Source organism: Paramormyrops kingsleyae, chromosome 3 (assembly GCF_048594095.1).
Source record: "Paramormyrops kingsleyae isolate MSU_618 chromosome 3, PKINGS_0.4, whole genome shotgun sequence".
NCBI lineage: Eukaryota > Metazoa > Chordata > Actinopteri > Osteoglossiformes > Mormyridae > Paramormyrops > Paramormyrops kingsleyae.
In genome coordinates, this window is record NC_132799.1 from 15,894,821 (window position 1) to 15,909,938 (window position 15,118).

Here is a 15,118-nt window from a genome sequence, read left to right on the forward strand (position 1 = left end):
AATTTCACACAGAGAACCTGCAAAGGATGGGCGAATGGAAAGAGGGGGGCTTTTCCACTCTCCAGAGCATCAACCTGAAATTTTCTCCTGTCTGCCATCTCTGGGATCATGGCCCGGCGGCAGCAGTTGGCAGCGTTCAGAAATAGGTGGGACCTCCCTCTCTCTCCTCTGTAGCTCAGGGTATTTGCACCCTGCAAAACTCTGATTTCTCTGCACTCCTTTCTGGGTGTATTCTGGCTGAAGTTCTGAAGAGCGTTCAGCTGCCGTAACAGATTCAAGGCATGTGGGAGAGCTTAGTGCTCCAAAAAACGTCCCATCTCCCTGACACAAATCCTTCGGCATTCCCGAACATTTCCGCTGGTCTCAGCACGAACTAGGGCTGTGCAAAAATATCGATACATCTAACTATCGTGATAATTTCTTTTACGATAGTGTATCGATAGTCAAACCTCAAGTATCGATCCAAGTTGTGCCAAAAAAACTCCTCCTCCGCTCCAATAGATGTCGCTAACTCGCTATCAACAAAACACTAAGCAGTACGATATCAGAAGTAAGCAAGACATGAGTGAGCATGGCGGACAATTTAAAAACGCCTCCAGCTTTTAGAGCTGACGTGTGGCTGCATTTCGGTTTCAATACGATACCAGGGAGTACCGAATTAGACAAAACAAATGTCATTTGTAAGCTTTGCAAATCTATCTTAAAATATTCAGGAAACACTACGAACTTGCGTTATCACTTAACAAGACACCACGCAGATGAATTAGCGGCACTGCGACCTCAGCCGAAACCTCTTGATTTAAGGCAAACTACACTGGATAACATCACTAACAAACTTCCGTCTACCTCAGCTCGCGCAAAGAAGATAACGGAATCAGTTGTGCATTTCATTTGTAAGGATTTGCGGCCGTATAGTGTGGTTGAAAATGCCGGCTTCAGGCATATGGTGAATACTATGGAGCCGCGCTACATGATCCCCACTCGCAGACACATAACGGACGTAGCAGTGCCCACAATTTACGAAGAGGTAAAGCTACATGTCAAAACATCGCTTGCCTCGGCAGAAAGAGTGGCTCTGACGTGCGATGCATGGACCTCCAGAGCAACTGAGTCGTACGTTACGATTACGTCACATTACATTTCAGATGAGTGGGAACTCGTTTCACATGTTTTGCAGACACGAGCAATGCATGAGAGCCATACTGGCAGTAACATTGCAGAGTTACTGAAAACTGCATTGGAGGAATGGGACATAAAATGGAAGGACCCTGTCGTCGTAACAGACAACGCGTCAAACATGACTGTAGCAGCACAGCTGGCCGGCATGTTGCATGTAAAATGTTTCGCGCATGCCATCAATTTAGCTTCACAGCGTGCACTGAAGCTCCCATCAGTCGCGCGTCTACTTGGAAGAGTGAGACGCATAACCAGTTTTTTTAGACGCAGCACTACAGCCAGCCACGTACTGCAGCAAAAACAAAAGCTACTACAGCTGCCTGAACACAAACTTATGACTGACGTAGTTACGAGGTGGAATAGTGCTTTTGACATGCTGCAGCGGTTTCTGGAGCAGCAGCCAGCCATTTGTGCAGCCCTCCTCTCAGGTGAAGTGAGGAAGACTGAGAAGGACCTCTGCACACTCAATGATTCGGACATAACATCTGCAGAAGAAATTGTCAGCGCTCTGAAACCTATGAAGGTAGCTACGCTTGTCTTGTCAGAGGAGAGCACCGCAACCCTATCACTTGTGGCACCACTCCATGCCCAGATGATCCATGATCTACAAGAGAGCCCCAGTGAGTCCACCATGATAAAAGAAATTAAATCTGCTATATGCCTGGATCTAAACAAGAGATACTTGGATGATGAGCAGAAAGATATTCTTTATGTGGCCTCAGCTATGGATCCCAGATTTAAGGCTTTGCCCTTCCTGTCTGATGACAAACGCCAGGACATCTATGTGAGAGTCATTGCAGAAGCTGCAAGGTGCCAGGTAAGCTTTGCCAATAAACATTAGAATTCATTGTCAGTTAGACAAGCAAAAATATATATCTGTTCACATTTTCACATTAAAAAACATGATATATTAAAATGTAAGATATTTATTTTTAAATGTAAGATAAATTAGTTAACAACAACATAAATATATATATATTACATGGAAACTTAATGACCTAGAATTGTCACTGTTCTTATTTGGGACTATTTTTTGTTTCCTTAATTTCCATAAAATCAAAGCTAATTTTGGTGGGGTTTTTTGTTGTTTTTTTCCAGCAGAGAGAGACTGGAGTGGAGGCAAGAGAGACTAATGCAGATGTGGTGCCAGAGGTGGTGGATGTTCAAGGTCCTGTGCAAGAGGACATCCCATCCAAGAGACCCAGAGATTCTTTTACTTTAGCTGATCTACTTGGACAAACATATGGTGCAGTGAGACCCTCACTGAGAAAAACCACACATGAACTGGCAGAGGAGGAGATGAAAAAATACAAGGAAGCAGCACCCCTGTCACTTACTGGAGCCAATCCACTGGACTGGTGGAAGCAGCACCAAAACGAGTATCCACTCTTGTCACACCTTGCAAAAAGATACCTATGTATCCCGGGCACGAGTGTCTCCTCAGAGAGAGTTTTCTCTACCGCAGGGGACATAATCACAGCACAGAGGAGTGCACTTAGCCCAAAACATGTTGATCAAATTCTGTTCCTGAGCAAAAATCTAAAGTAGGCCTGCTATTGTATCCTGCTTGTTGTTGTTAACTTCAGATGGTTCTACAGTCACTCAGGAATGGTACATTTACTTACATTCAATGTTAATATGTAATCATTTATTAGTTATCAAAATATTTTAGACACTTAAGTTTCTAATAGTTTGGAGGCAAAAGATCGTTTTTGGTCTAACAGTTTGGTGACAATGAATACCTCATATTAGAGCATTTTGTTCCAGTTTTATGTTTACTTGATGCACTTTAATTTTTTTGCCACTTACTATTTTAGTTTTATAAATTGTTTATTTAATTTATATGTAACTTTAGTGGCATATACATTTTAGTTGAATGTTTAAGTGTTAAGTTAAGTGTTTAATAACAATATGGACTTCAATCACACTGTGCCGTTCTAACTTGGAATTGGAATGGATGGAAAATAAATTGGAATTGGAATTTTAATTCGTCTGCCTACTTTATCAAGTTGTCAATATAATGTGACACACATATACTAATACAAACTATTGCAATATATCACAATATGTATTGTATCGCAATATATCGCGATATATCGTATCGTGACCCATGTATCGTGATACGTATCGTATCGTGAGGCCCTTGCCAATACACAGCCCTAGCACGAACCACTATCCCATTCTAAGTAGTGCAAGACTGTGATGGGATTTAGGATCACAGCCCAGGCAAGTGCTAGAATATCTAATACCTTGACCAACACAGGCCATGGGGGCAACCGCACAGCTCCCACTCACCAACATTTGGTGAGTTGGTATGTCTTGCCACACTGGCTCTTCATTTGCAACATTTGCAGGACCACTCTTCAATTGTTTTCTACAGAATGGGAACACACACACATTTTAATAGAAACAACAAATTTAAAAGTACAAAGCAAGTGTGTCCCTATGGTTCAGGAATTTTGAGACCAACGAGAACACAGACCCCACATCCACGCTAGGACACAGACACACAAGATTTGCTGGACGAAAAGCACCAGACACACACGAAGACCTTTAAACACAAACACTGCCAGTGCAAAATCACTAGTCCTCAGCTTCTTAGAGCTGCCAGATCACAACAGACACAGGGACAAGACCAACCCGCACCGAATGTACAGCTGCTGTGCATGCCGACATCAGTCAAGAAACTATATTACAGGAAACAAATTCTATATGTCTCAGTGGCATGAGAAAAGGGCCAACCCTACTATTGGGTTACTCTCTCTTCTTGACCAGCTTCACACATCAGCACACTTTAGATGGAAAGGCCACAGATGCAACTAAACCTCCTGCGTCTTCTGTTATCCTGAGTCAATCACACCAGGCATAACTACTACAGCTTAGGTGATAAATGGATCAAGATGCTGATCTATCATTCAGTTGCTCTTACAAGACTGAAGTCTTTCTGCCATTCCATTTTATCGTGAATGGCTGTCCATCAGTTTGCTGCCCTTCAAGGGCAGAGCATGCATCAGAGACATTTATTCATTGAACTCTTTAGGAACTAGAACATCAAGATAATCGTTTGGGTCTCCATACTGTGGACTTCAATATGATTCTCTGAGCAGAATAGAGCATTATTTATTAGTATTAACTAACTAAGGGAACACTAAATGCACTTCTGCTCGGCTGGTTACCCTTCATGTAAGCAAGACAGAGGATGGAGCACAGGTAGTCATGCGTAGCAAAACATGTCTACACCAGGGTTACCATGGCCACAGTGACCCAACACTGGCCGTGAAAGGCAGGTGACCTTCCACTGTGGAGAAATGATTGCATGAATGAGACACAGCAACTCAGTTTTCCAACTAATTATTAGAATGTCCAGGCACCACATACAGAGTATCTCATTTAGCTAACTTACGATGTACATGGTGCAGCAGACCAGCCATTGAAGAGTTCCCTCGCTGTGACAGGAGATGGTGAAATCAGTTATATTCTTTGCCATTAATGACATTTTAAAAACACAATTCATGGGATTTCCCTCATGTTATTCTCTCTTCCATATCAAGGTCACATCTGTGGTTCCAAAGCAGATGACCAGACGGAGAATGAGCTTTCTACATGCCCTGGGTACCATGCAATTACTCCTGCCAAAGCATGTGTGACCCTGCGCTCCTTCAGACAATCATGCTGCTGGAACACATTAGCATTACCCTGCACTGCTCCCCCATTTTGTCAGGTGGGTGGTACAAAGACTAAGAGGTTAACCTTTCTAGCGCCTTCAAGCGAGCCCCACATAACATAATTTTGATGACAAAAGGCTTGGAGATCACCATTCCATCCTCGGAAATGAAAATGCGCAAACCCTTGGAAAAGCAAGCCCGCGCACACATGGCCATGGGCAGGGGCTGCGGTTTTCCCAGGCTTTTCCAAGGCTGGAAGCTGCTATGATCCCTCTCCCGTACAGAAACCTGGAAGGGCTTCAGCTGGCGGCTTGTGCAGCCTTCTGCTGGAATGTTATTCCAGCACAAAAAAGGAAAATCAACAGTTGTAACAGAAAAAACAATACTCCCTTTTAGAGGGCCTGGGTCTGTGTGGTAGTCTCACAAGTGGAACTGAGCTCTGAGCTATTCAAACCTCTAGGGTCAGCTTAACAGGGCCAGTTAGATGGTTCTTCTCTGACAGTATTGATTTAAGCAGAGACAGTCAATGCTCACCCACTCGGGATAAACCGATATCCACGAGAATGTCAAACAAGAAATGCAAACATCAACGATCGCCTGTTTGCAGCACAAAAGAAGAGGGTAATCAAACTCATTTTGATTTACAGCTCATAATCAAGTGGGCAGACAATGGGAAAAATGGATTACAATAAGCAACACACAGGCGTGTGACTTCACTGGCTTTCAACACCATATATCAGCAGTTTCAATCTTGGGTACACAGAAAGTTGTATAACACAGGAAAAAACTTCATGACATTGCTGGGTTTGTTGTCTGATTTAAATCAACACCAAGACATACATAAATAAGCTGAAAACCTTAATAAAAATCCAAGCAACTCATGAGCAAACTAGTGAATCTGGTAATAGTAAGAATTAATAAACAGAGTAAAACACAAAGTAAAACATTCAGTTAGCTAGGACTTCACTTACGGCAACGGGAGTAGTAAATCAATGACCGTCTCAGGCCACAAAGCCGCACACGGGAACAATGTTGCCAGGACATCTGGCATGAGGCCATGTGTCCCTGTTTACATCCCCTCTGTACATGTGCCCATCACCCACTCCATGGGGGATCCGCTCCCTATAGTGCAAAATCCATGAGAAACAGAAGTCCACACCACAAGAGCTCAGTGTGCTGCATAAGCATCCAGCAGGTTTTACACGAGTGGAATGAAAAAAAGTTAAATGAATGAATCTCATATCAATCTGTACTGCTTAGGCAGAAATATAAATTGTATTGCCCCTGGATGGTTCTGACTTGGATTACTGCCTTTTTAACACAGCTGATACAGAGACACAGAACAGCAGTAACCCACTAAAAGTGTCAAGCCATTAGTGGCTAAATAATCACACGTATTTCTCACCTGGTCAGACACACCTGTAGAGGGGAGCAAGTGTCCCAAAACAACTCGTGACCTGCACTTCCCTTCTCTAAACTGATGCTTTCGCCCCCCTTAGTTATCAGTGACCCGGCACTCGACACCCTCGCAGGAGTTATTCCGAGCCCTCACGTCAATGCTCACAGTGCCGACGGGCAGTATGGGAGAAAGCTGGAGGAGGAGCACTCAAACTCAATTTGGCCAACAGGGAGTGTCACCAAAAAGGTCATCTGACCCAACAATCCGATTATATTCGAAACAGCAATGATCTCTAAATACCTCACGACTTAACGCTCACTGCAAACACCTCCTCACTCCGTAGACATCTTCTAAAGAGACCCTGTGTATTGCACACCTACTATCCAGTTTTAAAAAGTAGTAAGAGGTAAACTAAGGACTGTGTTATATGTACCTGACAGGCTATACAGAACATACGCAACCACCGATCACACACACACACACACACACACACACACACACACACACACACACACACACACACACACACAAATGACATCACCCACACACACAAATGACATCACCCACAGTAAAATAGAAGCTTGGGCCCGGTGGGCACAGCAAGGCAGTCTGGGCTGTTCTCTGAGTGAATCACATCATCATCATCTAAACGTTAATCGTCTAGGCAGTTAAACAACTGAACAACTGCCACACAGCAGGTCATTTCAACTGGAGTCACATTTTTTGACAGCGACCCCGAGGAAAAAATGCAGGACGCATTTAACACATGGGATACGCATACCATTGGCTCTGCCCCCAATCCCCCGACTGCCCTTCCACCATGGAAAATGGTGCAGAGATCCTGAACTAAAAAGTGAGGAAAGCAATCTGCCCAACCATGACACAGAACAACCTAACATTAAAGATCCCTAATGACAGAAAGACTGGAAAATGGCAGTACATATTCAGGCAAAGAATACATTTGACATTATCTCAAATGAATGCAACATCTTGACTATCATTAGCCTGGCCCACTGCATAATCTGACATATCTGATGGCTGCTTAGGCATATGACAAAAGCTTCCCAAAACACATAATTGGGGGAAAAAAAAAAACACATACATCACTGTCCAATGAAAAACAGTCATCTGCATAAATCCAATTTTTCAAGAGCATAAAAAAAATGCATTTTCTCTGAAATTACTTTATAAAATAAACCTAAAACAACGTAATGAGACACCCTTAGCACCACAAATAGAAACCTATCTTTACACAGCAGTTAGTGAACGGTTTAATGTTTTAAGTGGATTCACGTGGTTTAATCAACATGAATTCCAATGGCACATGGTTAGTCCAAGCGTTGTCACCCAGTTCACTATATTTCAAGAACTCTGTAGGTTATTGGCAGCTAGTCTAAATAATTGGACACAATCAGAGCTTTGTGTTACTATTTAATCTAGATATTAAAGTTGAGTTGTCAAAATATGCGATACTATATAATCCATATGAATGACCATCATGAATGTAAATGTTAACTAGTACAAACATAAATGCTGTTTTTAAACAAAAAAGCTTAGGCTGTTACTTTACCTTGACAGTGGTATCCGACAAACAAAATGCAGGGCAAACTTTCTTCTGGTTTCAGATGTCAGCTACCAGCTGAGGTAAATTAGTTGATGCTAGGGCTACACAAGCAATCGTTACTCAATTGCAATCTTGATTCATACCTCTATGCAATCTCATTCAAGGGCTGAATCATAATCTTGATTCCTCAGTCCCTATGCAATTTCATTCTTACATGACAATGATTCTGCTGCTCCCTTTTTCTCCTTAAGCAAGATCATTAAATTACAGCACTCTTTCTATCCGGCAAAGTTTATTCAACAGCCCCACTTCAATAACAATCATATTGTCAGTGATTCATCAATGTGGAAATTTTGACCAGTACTGATAACTAGACATACTCCATGGGTATAGGCCAACTATCAGTATCGGCCAAGGGTTAAAAACGAGCCGATATTTACAGTCCCTTTAAAATGGTGACCCATATTGCTTCGCACAACTGCATACTACAGTTAGAAAAATGTATGCTGTATGGAATTATTTTAATGTTAGCAAAAATGTTGGAAATGCATTGTGCAAACATTGCCCTGCTAAAATTTCATGAGAACCTACTAAAACATTTCAAAGCAAATTTGATTGCTCACCTTAAGGCAAGACAGTGAAGAGTATGAAGTTTCTCAAAAACAAATCTGTTCCAATAAAGGCTGCACTATTGCTGAATATTGTTAGTCTGTCAGTAATGCAAGTATTTGATAGCAAAAGAAAATTCAGTGCAGAAAATGCTAACTCAAAATACTATATTAGAATATTATGCAGTTTTATCACAATTGATGATCAGTGCTTCTGTTATAAATGTTATAAACATAAAAGATGTATATGTCATAAAATATAGGGCTCTAGGACAGTTGTATGCCACAGTTGGTGTTTTCTTACCAAACAATATGTATTTTTTATGTATTTGGGTGCAGTGTCCCTTTAACTTAAGCAGAGTGTCCCAAACGATCAGTAGTAGTATAGGTGTCAGTTTTCAAAATAAAGTCAGAAATTTCCTTATAGGTGAATCACTACTGATAACCGATATGTTTTTGTCTAATACGGGGGTGCTGGACGTGTGACTTACCAAGTTTGTATATGTCAAAGGACAGATCAGGAACAGGGGACCCGCATGGAGAGCAAACAGGTAGCCAAAACACTAAACAAGAATCTGTATCAAAGATGCAGGTTGCAAAGGTTGCTAAGGTTGTAAAGTGAAGGTAGAGTCAGGTGCGGGATATTGGAACAAGCACAAATGCTAAGAAGGGCAACAGGACACAAACACTTAGCGGGCTGGGGTTCAGGAGAAATACTCATCCCTAACCACAAATCAGTAAAAGCGGTTGGGGAAGAAGAGGCTCAGGATAATGCTTGGTAATCAGACGGCTGTCGGTACCGTAGTAAATGTGACCAGTTGAGGGAGCATGGTGGCAGAGAGCGATCAGGACCCATCCTCACAGCATTATAATAAAAATAATAAAAAAAACAACAATTGTTGTTGTAGTAGTAGTAATCATTATTATTATTATTATTACTACAACAAAATGTACTGCTCAAGAATCGTGAAAGAAAATCTTGATCCCAAATGAATGAAGAAAAAAAAATCTCAATTCATATTTTGCGCGTAATCTTGCACCCCTAGTTGATGGTCTTCCAAACAAGGGGTGGGAGGTACACAGCTTTGATGGAAACTTTTGGCATCAAAAGGAGATACTAGTTAAATAGATGACTTCGTAAAACATCTTTTCATTGGTAAATTAGATGTCAAGTGGTGCCAGTAGACTGAATAATGGGTCTAGTGCAACTATAGATAAAAGTCAAAAGTGGACACACATGGTTCTCTGGACAGCGACGATATATAGATAGATAGAGAGAAAGATATATATATATATATATATATAAATATATATATATACACACACACACACACACACACACACACATCATGTATCTTCCAGGTAAAGCATAACAAAGCCTCACTTTCTCTACCGAGAATGCTGGGTCACAGGGAATGAAAATCAAAATCTAGAAGGAAGAAAAGCAGATTAATGAACAAAGGGAAGGCGGACCTCAGTCATTTCAGATTTTGAAGTGAATCAAATAAAATATGCTCCACTGCTAGACAATAAGCACAGAAAGATGTGATGTGAAGTTGAAGAGCATCCTCCGTTTCTGTCGGAAGAAGTTGAGAGAGGGCAGCTTTTTAATTACTCTCACACTCAATTATCGCAGTCATTAAGAATGAGCCATAGACGTAGACACTCAAAATACACTGGGATGGAAATATGTGGTGCCTGTCACAATAGAAGAAGGCCAAACAGTCATGGCCTTGGGACTGGGATCTGGCATGTCAGTCAAAACTAAGCTCCTCACTGGAAAGGTAAATCGACTTCTTACATGGAAACAAATGCCAGACCCGTCAGATTTCATGCTATATTTTCTACCACTGGAATATTCATCTGGCCGTGCATTGCATCCTCGCTTATAGACACACATGAACCTTGAATTTCAGCCATTAATGTTGACATTTCAGAACAACTATGCCACCCGCCAGCACTTCCCACGCGCGAGGCATCAGACCATGTCTGCAATGTCAGCATCTCCCAGAGTCATGCTGAAGACAGTCGCTGGGTTCAACTGTGGTGAACAGACCTGCTTCCATTCCACTATGCTGACAGCAAGTCAGCCTTTCCCTCATTTTTCTTCCCCCCTATGCTCACGCTCTTTCTGCATCCTGACATTCTGCAGAGTACAAGAACATTTTGCAGAGACACAACAGGAAAGAGAAAAATTGATAACCACCATTTCTGATCAGAATAACTTCCCTCAGAAAAGCTGGGGTAGAAGAGCTCCACAAAAAGCGAGGCAGAATCCAACAGTGCACACCTGAAAGAGCCTTTACCACTTAGAGCAGGTCTCAGAATACCTTCCTTTTTTAACACCAGCTAATATCAATTACCGCTTTACATTTCAGCCATTCTCAAAATGACAACATACATACCCAGATTGCCATTTGGCATCCAGTTACTCAAATCATTTAATAATAGAGGTGAAAGAGATTCAGGTAACATCAACATGGATGCTACTCAGATATACCGTTAAAGAATCCATTTCTCCCACACTACTGGCTTTCTGAAATAGATACAGCAGCCTCAGCTAGGCTGTGGTACAGCAGCCTCCCCGAAATCTTAGTTGTTTGGTGAACATCCATGTAAAAGCTGATTTTTAATTCTGTGTAAAATCTACACCATAGATAGCTGTGCACCCTATGCCATAACCTGACAGTGGTAGTTACAGTAATGCCCTTGTAACGCTTCAGTGCCAGCAAGAAGGCCAGACAAACCCGAGTCCAGTGCTCGGGCCCATTTTCCATGACCCCCAGCTCGGATGGTATGGTGCAAGTAGCCCTTCTCAAGTAAACCTCCAAATTCTGAGGGAATTCTATCAAACTATACCTCTGAGGTCATTCCACAGTCACTAGTTTGGAAAAATGAAGAGCACAATGACCATCTAGACTAACTGCTGGCTTGACCAAAGAGCTTTAACTACAAAGAAACAAGTTTCCAAATCTGTTAAACGCATTTACATTTATTTTGCAGACACTTTTATTGAAAGTGATGTACAATTCAGAAAGTAGGGTCTGCAAATGCCTGGAGAAATAGCAGTTAAAGATCGTGCTCAAGGGCCCAACTGTGAAATCATTTTTCCAACCACGGGATTTGAACTGGTGACCTTCCATTCACGGGCACAGAGTCCTAACCCACTGAACCACACACTGCTCCAAATACTCAACCTGCACAAGTGCACAAAGAGCTTTAAGTACACAACACATTTTAGAAGACAAGAGGCAATAATCAAAATTAAACACCGGCACTACAATTTAATAATAATAAAATATGTAACATAACTAACAATGCTTTTCTCTGGATATGGAGCTATATCTGAAATGCAATCATTTTCAGAAAATCAGCTGTCAACCTACAGCTCAAGGGAAACTGACCTACATACTCCTCCTCTCATTGCCCAGCCCATAAAACTTCACTTATCTAACTAAATACATGAAATGGTCAAGCCCAGTGACCCTGGTTCTGCCTATAAGCTGGAGAGAGCAGCACAAAATAACAGGGGCCAAGGAACACAGATGCAGTCCAGAGATGAGACAGGACTCACAAAACTCAATTTTGCTGTTACCTCAATCGCTATATGTGGGCGGATGGGTGTGCCAAAGCATATACGAGTCAGTTATACCAGAGACAGGCAGATTCAACATTACATCCAATGGCTGTCAACATACATTTACTCTAGACTTTCCTTCTGCTGCGTTTCCTTCTCTGTTTATCTCAATTTCAAATTTGGCTAGTTGAAAATGACACTGACACACTGAAAGAGTGTCCCTAATGTCTCACAAATATAAACTTATGGGTTTCTTTCAGCATAAAAAGCAGTCAAAATCGTAAAACACAATCAAAAATAACACGGTTTACAACCTTATGTCAACAATTTGACGTCCCTCAAGCTGAGAAACCACGTTACTTCCCTGGAAAGTTGATCTAAAAAAACCTGCGGAGCTCCCCCATTTTAAATTACATATCCGAAGCTAAGAAAAGTGTTGCAATTTGCAGCTGTCGTAATAGGCAATTCACCAAACGTGCTAGCTGCACAACCACTAAACCGACATGACTCAAACGCATCGTGCACTTTTACCAACGAGTAATCTCGTTGAGTAACGACGGTCACGTGGTTCGGCCGAGCTACCGCCAGGTTACATGCAGGACTGCCACCAATGCCACCAATGCAGTTTTATAGGTAATAAATTATTAAATATACATGGAAACCTTCTGTGCACCGACAGGACTCGTATGTTAGGCTTAAACCTTGGAGGTTTGGCTAAATATAGAGAGCAAGGGGAGGTACTGAGGGGCGCACTGAAAACTACCTGCATCAGCCAGAGCTTTTCCAGTGTGTCCTGTTATTACCAGCAAAGAAAGCCGCCCCCTCCTCCTCCTCCCAAAAAGAGGACACATACACACACAAGCCCAAACTGACAACGCCATGTCGAAACCCACGATCACGTTTAAAAGAGGACGCGCATTCATTTCCCCAAGCAGCGCGTCGTGACAAACGCTGTCACCCTCCAGAGTGCGCTGCCTAGAAGTGACACTACGCCTTTCACCCTCACGCTACAAACAATAGGACATTACATAACGTGTTGAACGCCACTCCAGACCCGAACGGGCTTTATTTGTCTCCCCTCACCCTCTACCCGCGTAACCGTAAACGGGTTTCTAGACTGCTATACCAGCTCCGAACACCGAAATCAATATGGTGAGCTGGGTGAGCGTCGATCGGCCATCACCTCCCCAAAAACAGCAGCGCTGGCGGACTGTCGTTCCGTGACGGGTTCATTAAAACGTATTAAATGAACTTAAAGGTTTTTATCCAGCGTGAGTGGACGTATGTGAGGCCGCGCTACATTAGCGAAGCGTCCTGTATCGACCTAGCCGCGTTAGCTACAGAACCGGGGCAGAAACACACTTACACATACATACACTGAGATACCTGGCTATGCAGCTAGCCAGCTAGCATATTTCCAAATCAAATATCGCTTCGAATATTTTGTTTTATGCCCGAATTAAACAGTACTTACGTTTTCAGGGTTGAAACTAACGCACCTCCAAACGCCACTCCAGGGTGTGGGGATAGAATTTTTTAATGTAACGAATGTGCTGTTTTCCCTCTACAGCTAGCCAGCTAGCCTGCTAGCTAGCTAATATGCTAGCTATCGAGATTGGGTTTCACACGAGCGAGTCCACTCTTAACAGTTCTCTACTTTGGTTGTGACAATTTTCGTACATGTTTGACGCTCGGTCGACTAGTCGGCACTATCGACGAACACGAATGGTCAATTTGTCGGGGGGTGGTGGGGAGCCTCAAAATGCGGAAAAAACAACATAAAATAAATTTGAATTTGCTACCTAGCTAAATGTTACAAGCAGATGACGTTCGCTCCTCCATTGAAGGTCTACAGTTCTCGCTCAGCTTAACGGCCAAATCAAGAGGAGGGATCGCCTTTTCTATTCCCGCCGGTCATTGGCCAGCAGGTGCTAAATAGACGCAGGGCCATTGGGTATTGCACCTGCCGGTCAACTTAAGCGCTAGCCCATCCTCCATGCCAATAGTATTGGCGTGATGACAATACAAACCATTGTGGACTGGTTTTCCGCAATGTCAATCAGCCGTTAAGCGTCAGTGAGAAAACGCTGTAGTTTTTGTCACATGTGACGTCTGGAACACGCCCATATTCTTTTTTATGTGATTGGTTTTGGGAGTATCTCGGCAAATATCTAAGTTGTTATGTTTTGTTGTTCAGACGGATGAGTGGTGCGCGAGTTAAAGAGGTGTCCTTTACCCAGAATTGGTTATTTGTATACATTGTGATAGTTGTTTAAAGGGTATCGTGGCTCGGTATGCCGTTATTATAAATATACCATAGCGACCGCAACAGTCAAAATGTTGCGCAGGCCTTTTTTTTTTTTTTTTTTTTTACTGCGTAGCAGATATCTAGCGATAATTCTCTGGCCGGTCACTTTGTTGTCAGGCAGTAATCCATGTATTGAGTCAAGAAACCTAACAGATGGTCTTAAGGACTGTTTTTATTGAATTGATTTTAATACGTTTTTTTGAGATGGGAAATGATAGACTGCAAATCGACCTTGCGATCCCTTGCTGCAATCCGAGCCAGCTGCACCACTTTCCCGGATGTTGATTTCTGTGAAATCACCGTCAACCAATGAGCACGAGGCATTACGTCATTGCCTGAAACAAAACACGTTTTGAATCCTTCTCCATGTATTCTAAAAGATCATTGGGCAGAAAAAAGAAAACATCGGTGCGTTCCCGTCTGTTTCAAGACATCTGCATATATATGTTATTATATAGCATCTAAAACTTATTATAATTCATTATTTTCCAGAGCAATATCATACATAATATACTTTATATTAAAAAACAGTATGCTGACACCCAGTTTGGCCACAATGTCTGTTAGTAATTCTGTAAGATATTGAACACATATTTCCATTTATGGAAAATTCAAGTACTGATGGTTCCCTATGGGTATGTGAAAGATGGTCAAATATATGTACATTACTGTGTTTAAGTGTGGGACTCTTACATAATGGCATATTTAACACGTGTTGCTCTGCAACCCATACTTAATAATAGCCTGGTTATTAACCTATCTACCCAGTATTCTATATAAAATGACCTCGTTCACCCTCAAAAGCAGGGACAAACTAACTA

General features: G+C 42.1%; 1 protein-coding gene and 1 long non-coding RNA gene across 4 annotated transcripts in view; one reads left to right on the forward strand and one right to left on the reverse strand.

Annotated features, from left to right (window-relative positions):
- Nucleotides 1–13,877, reverse strand: part of ppm1ba (protein phosphatase, Mg2+/Mn2+ dependent, 1Ba) — a 45,226-nt gene extending 31,349 nt beyond the window's left edge. The window contains exon 1 of one of the 3 annotated variants that reach the window (XM_023804396.2): nt 13,792–13,877. The gene's annotated coding sequence lies outside the window, so the exon portion shown is untranslated. Of the gene's footprint in view, nt 1–6,246; nt 6,448–13,463 lie in introns of those variants that run through there. The other 2 variants (XM_023804395.2, XM_023804398.2) reach the window with 2 other exon arrangements.
- On the forward strand, nt 383–3,163 carry LOC140588187 (uncharacterized). The gene is made up of 2 exons (XR_011989503.1): nt 383–1,993; nt 2,275–3,163. It is a non-coding gene; the product is annotated as an uncharacterized lncRNA (long non-coding RNA).
- Nucleotides 13,878–15,118: the final 1,241 nt, after the last annotated feature.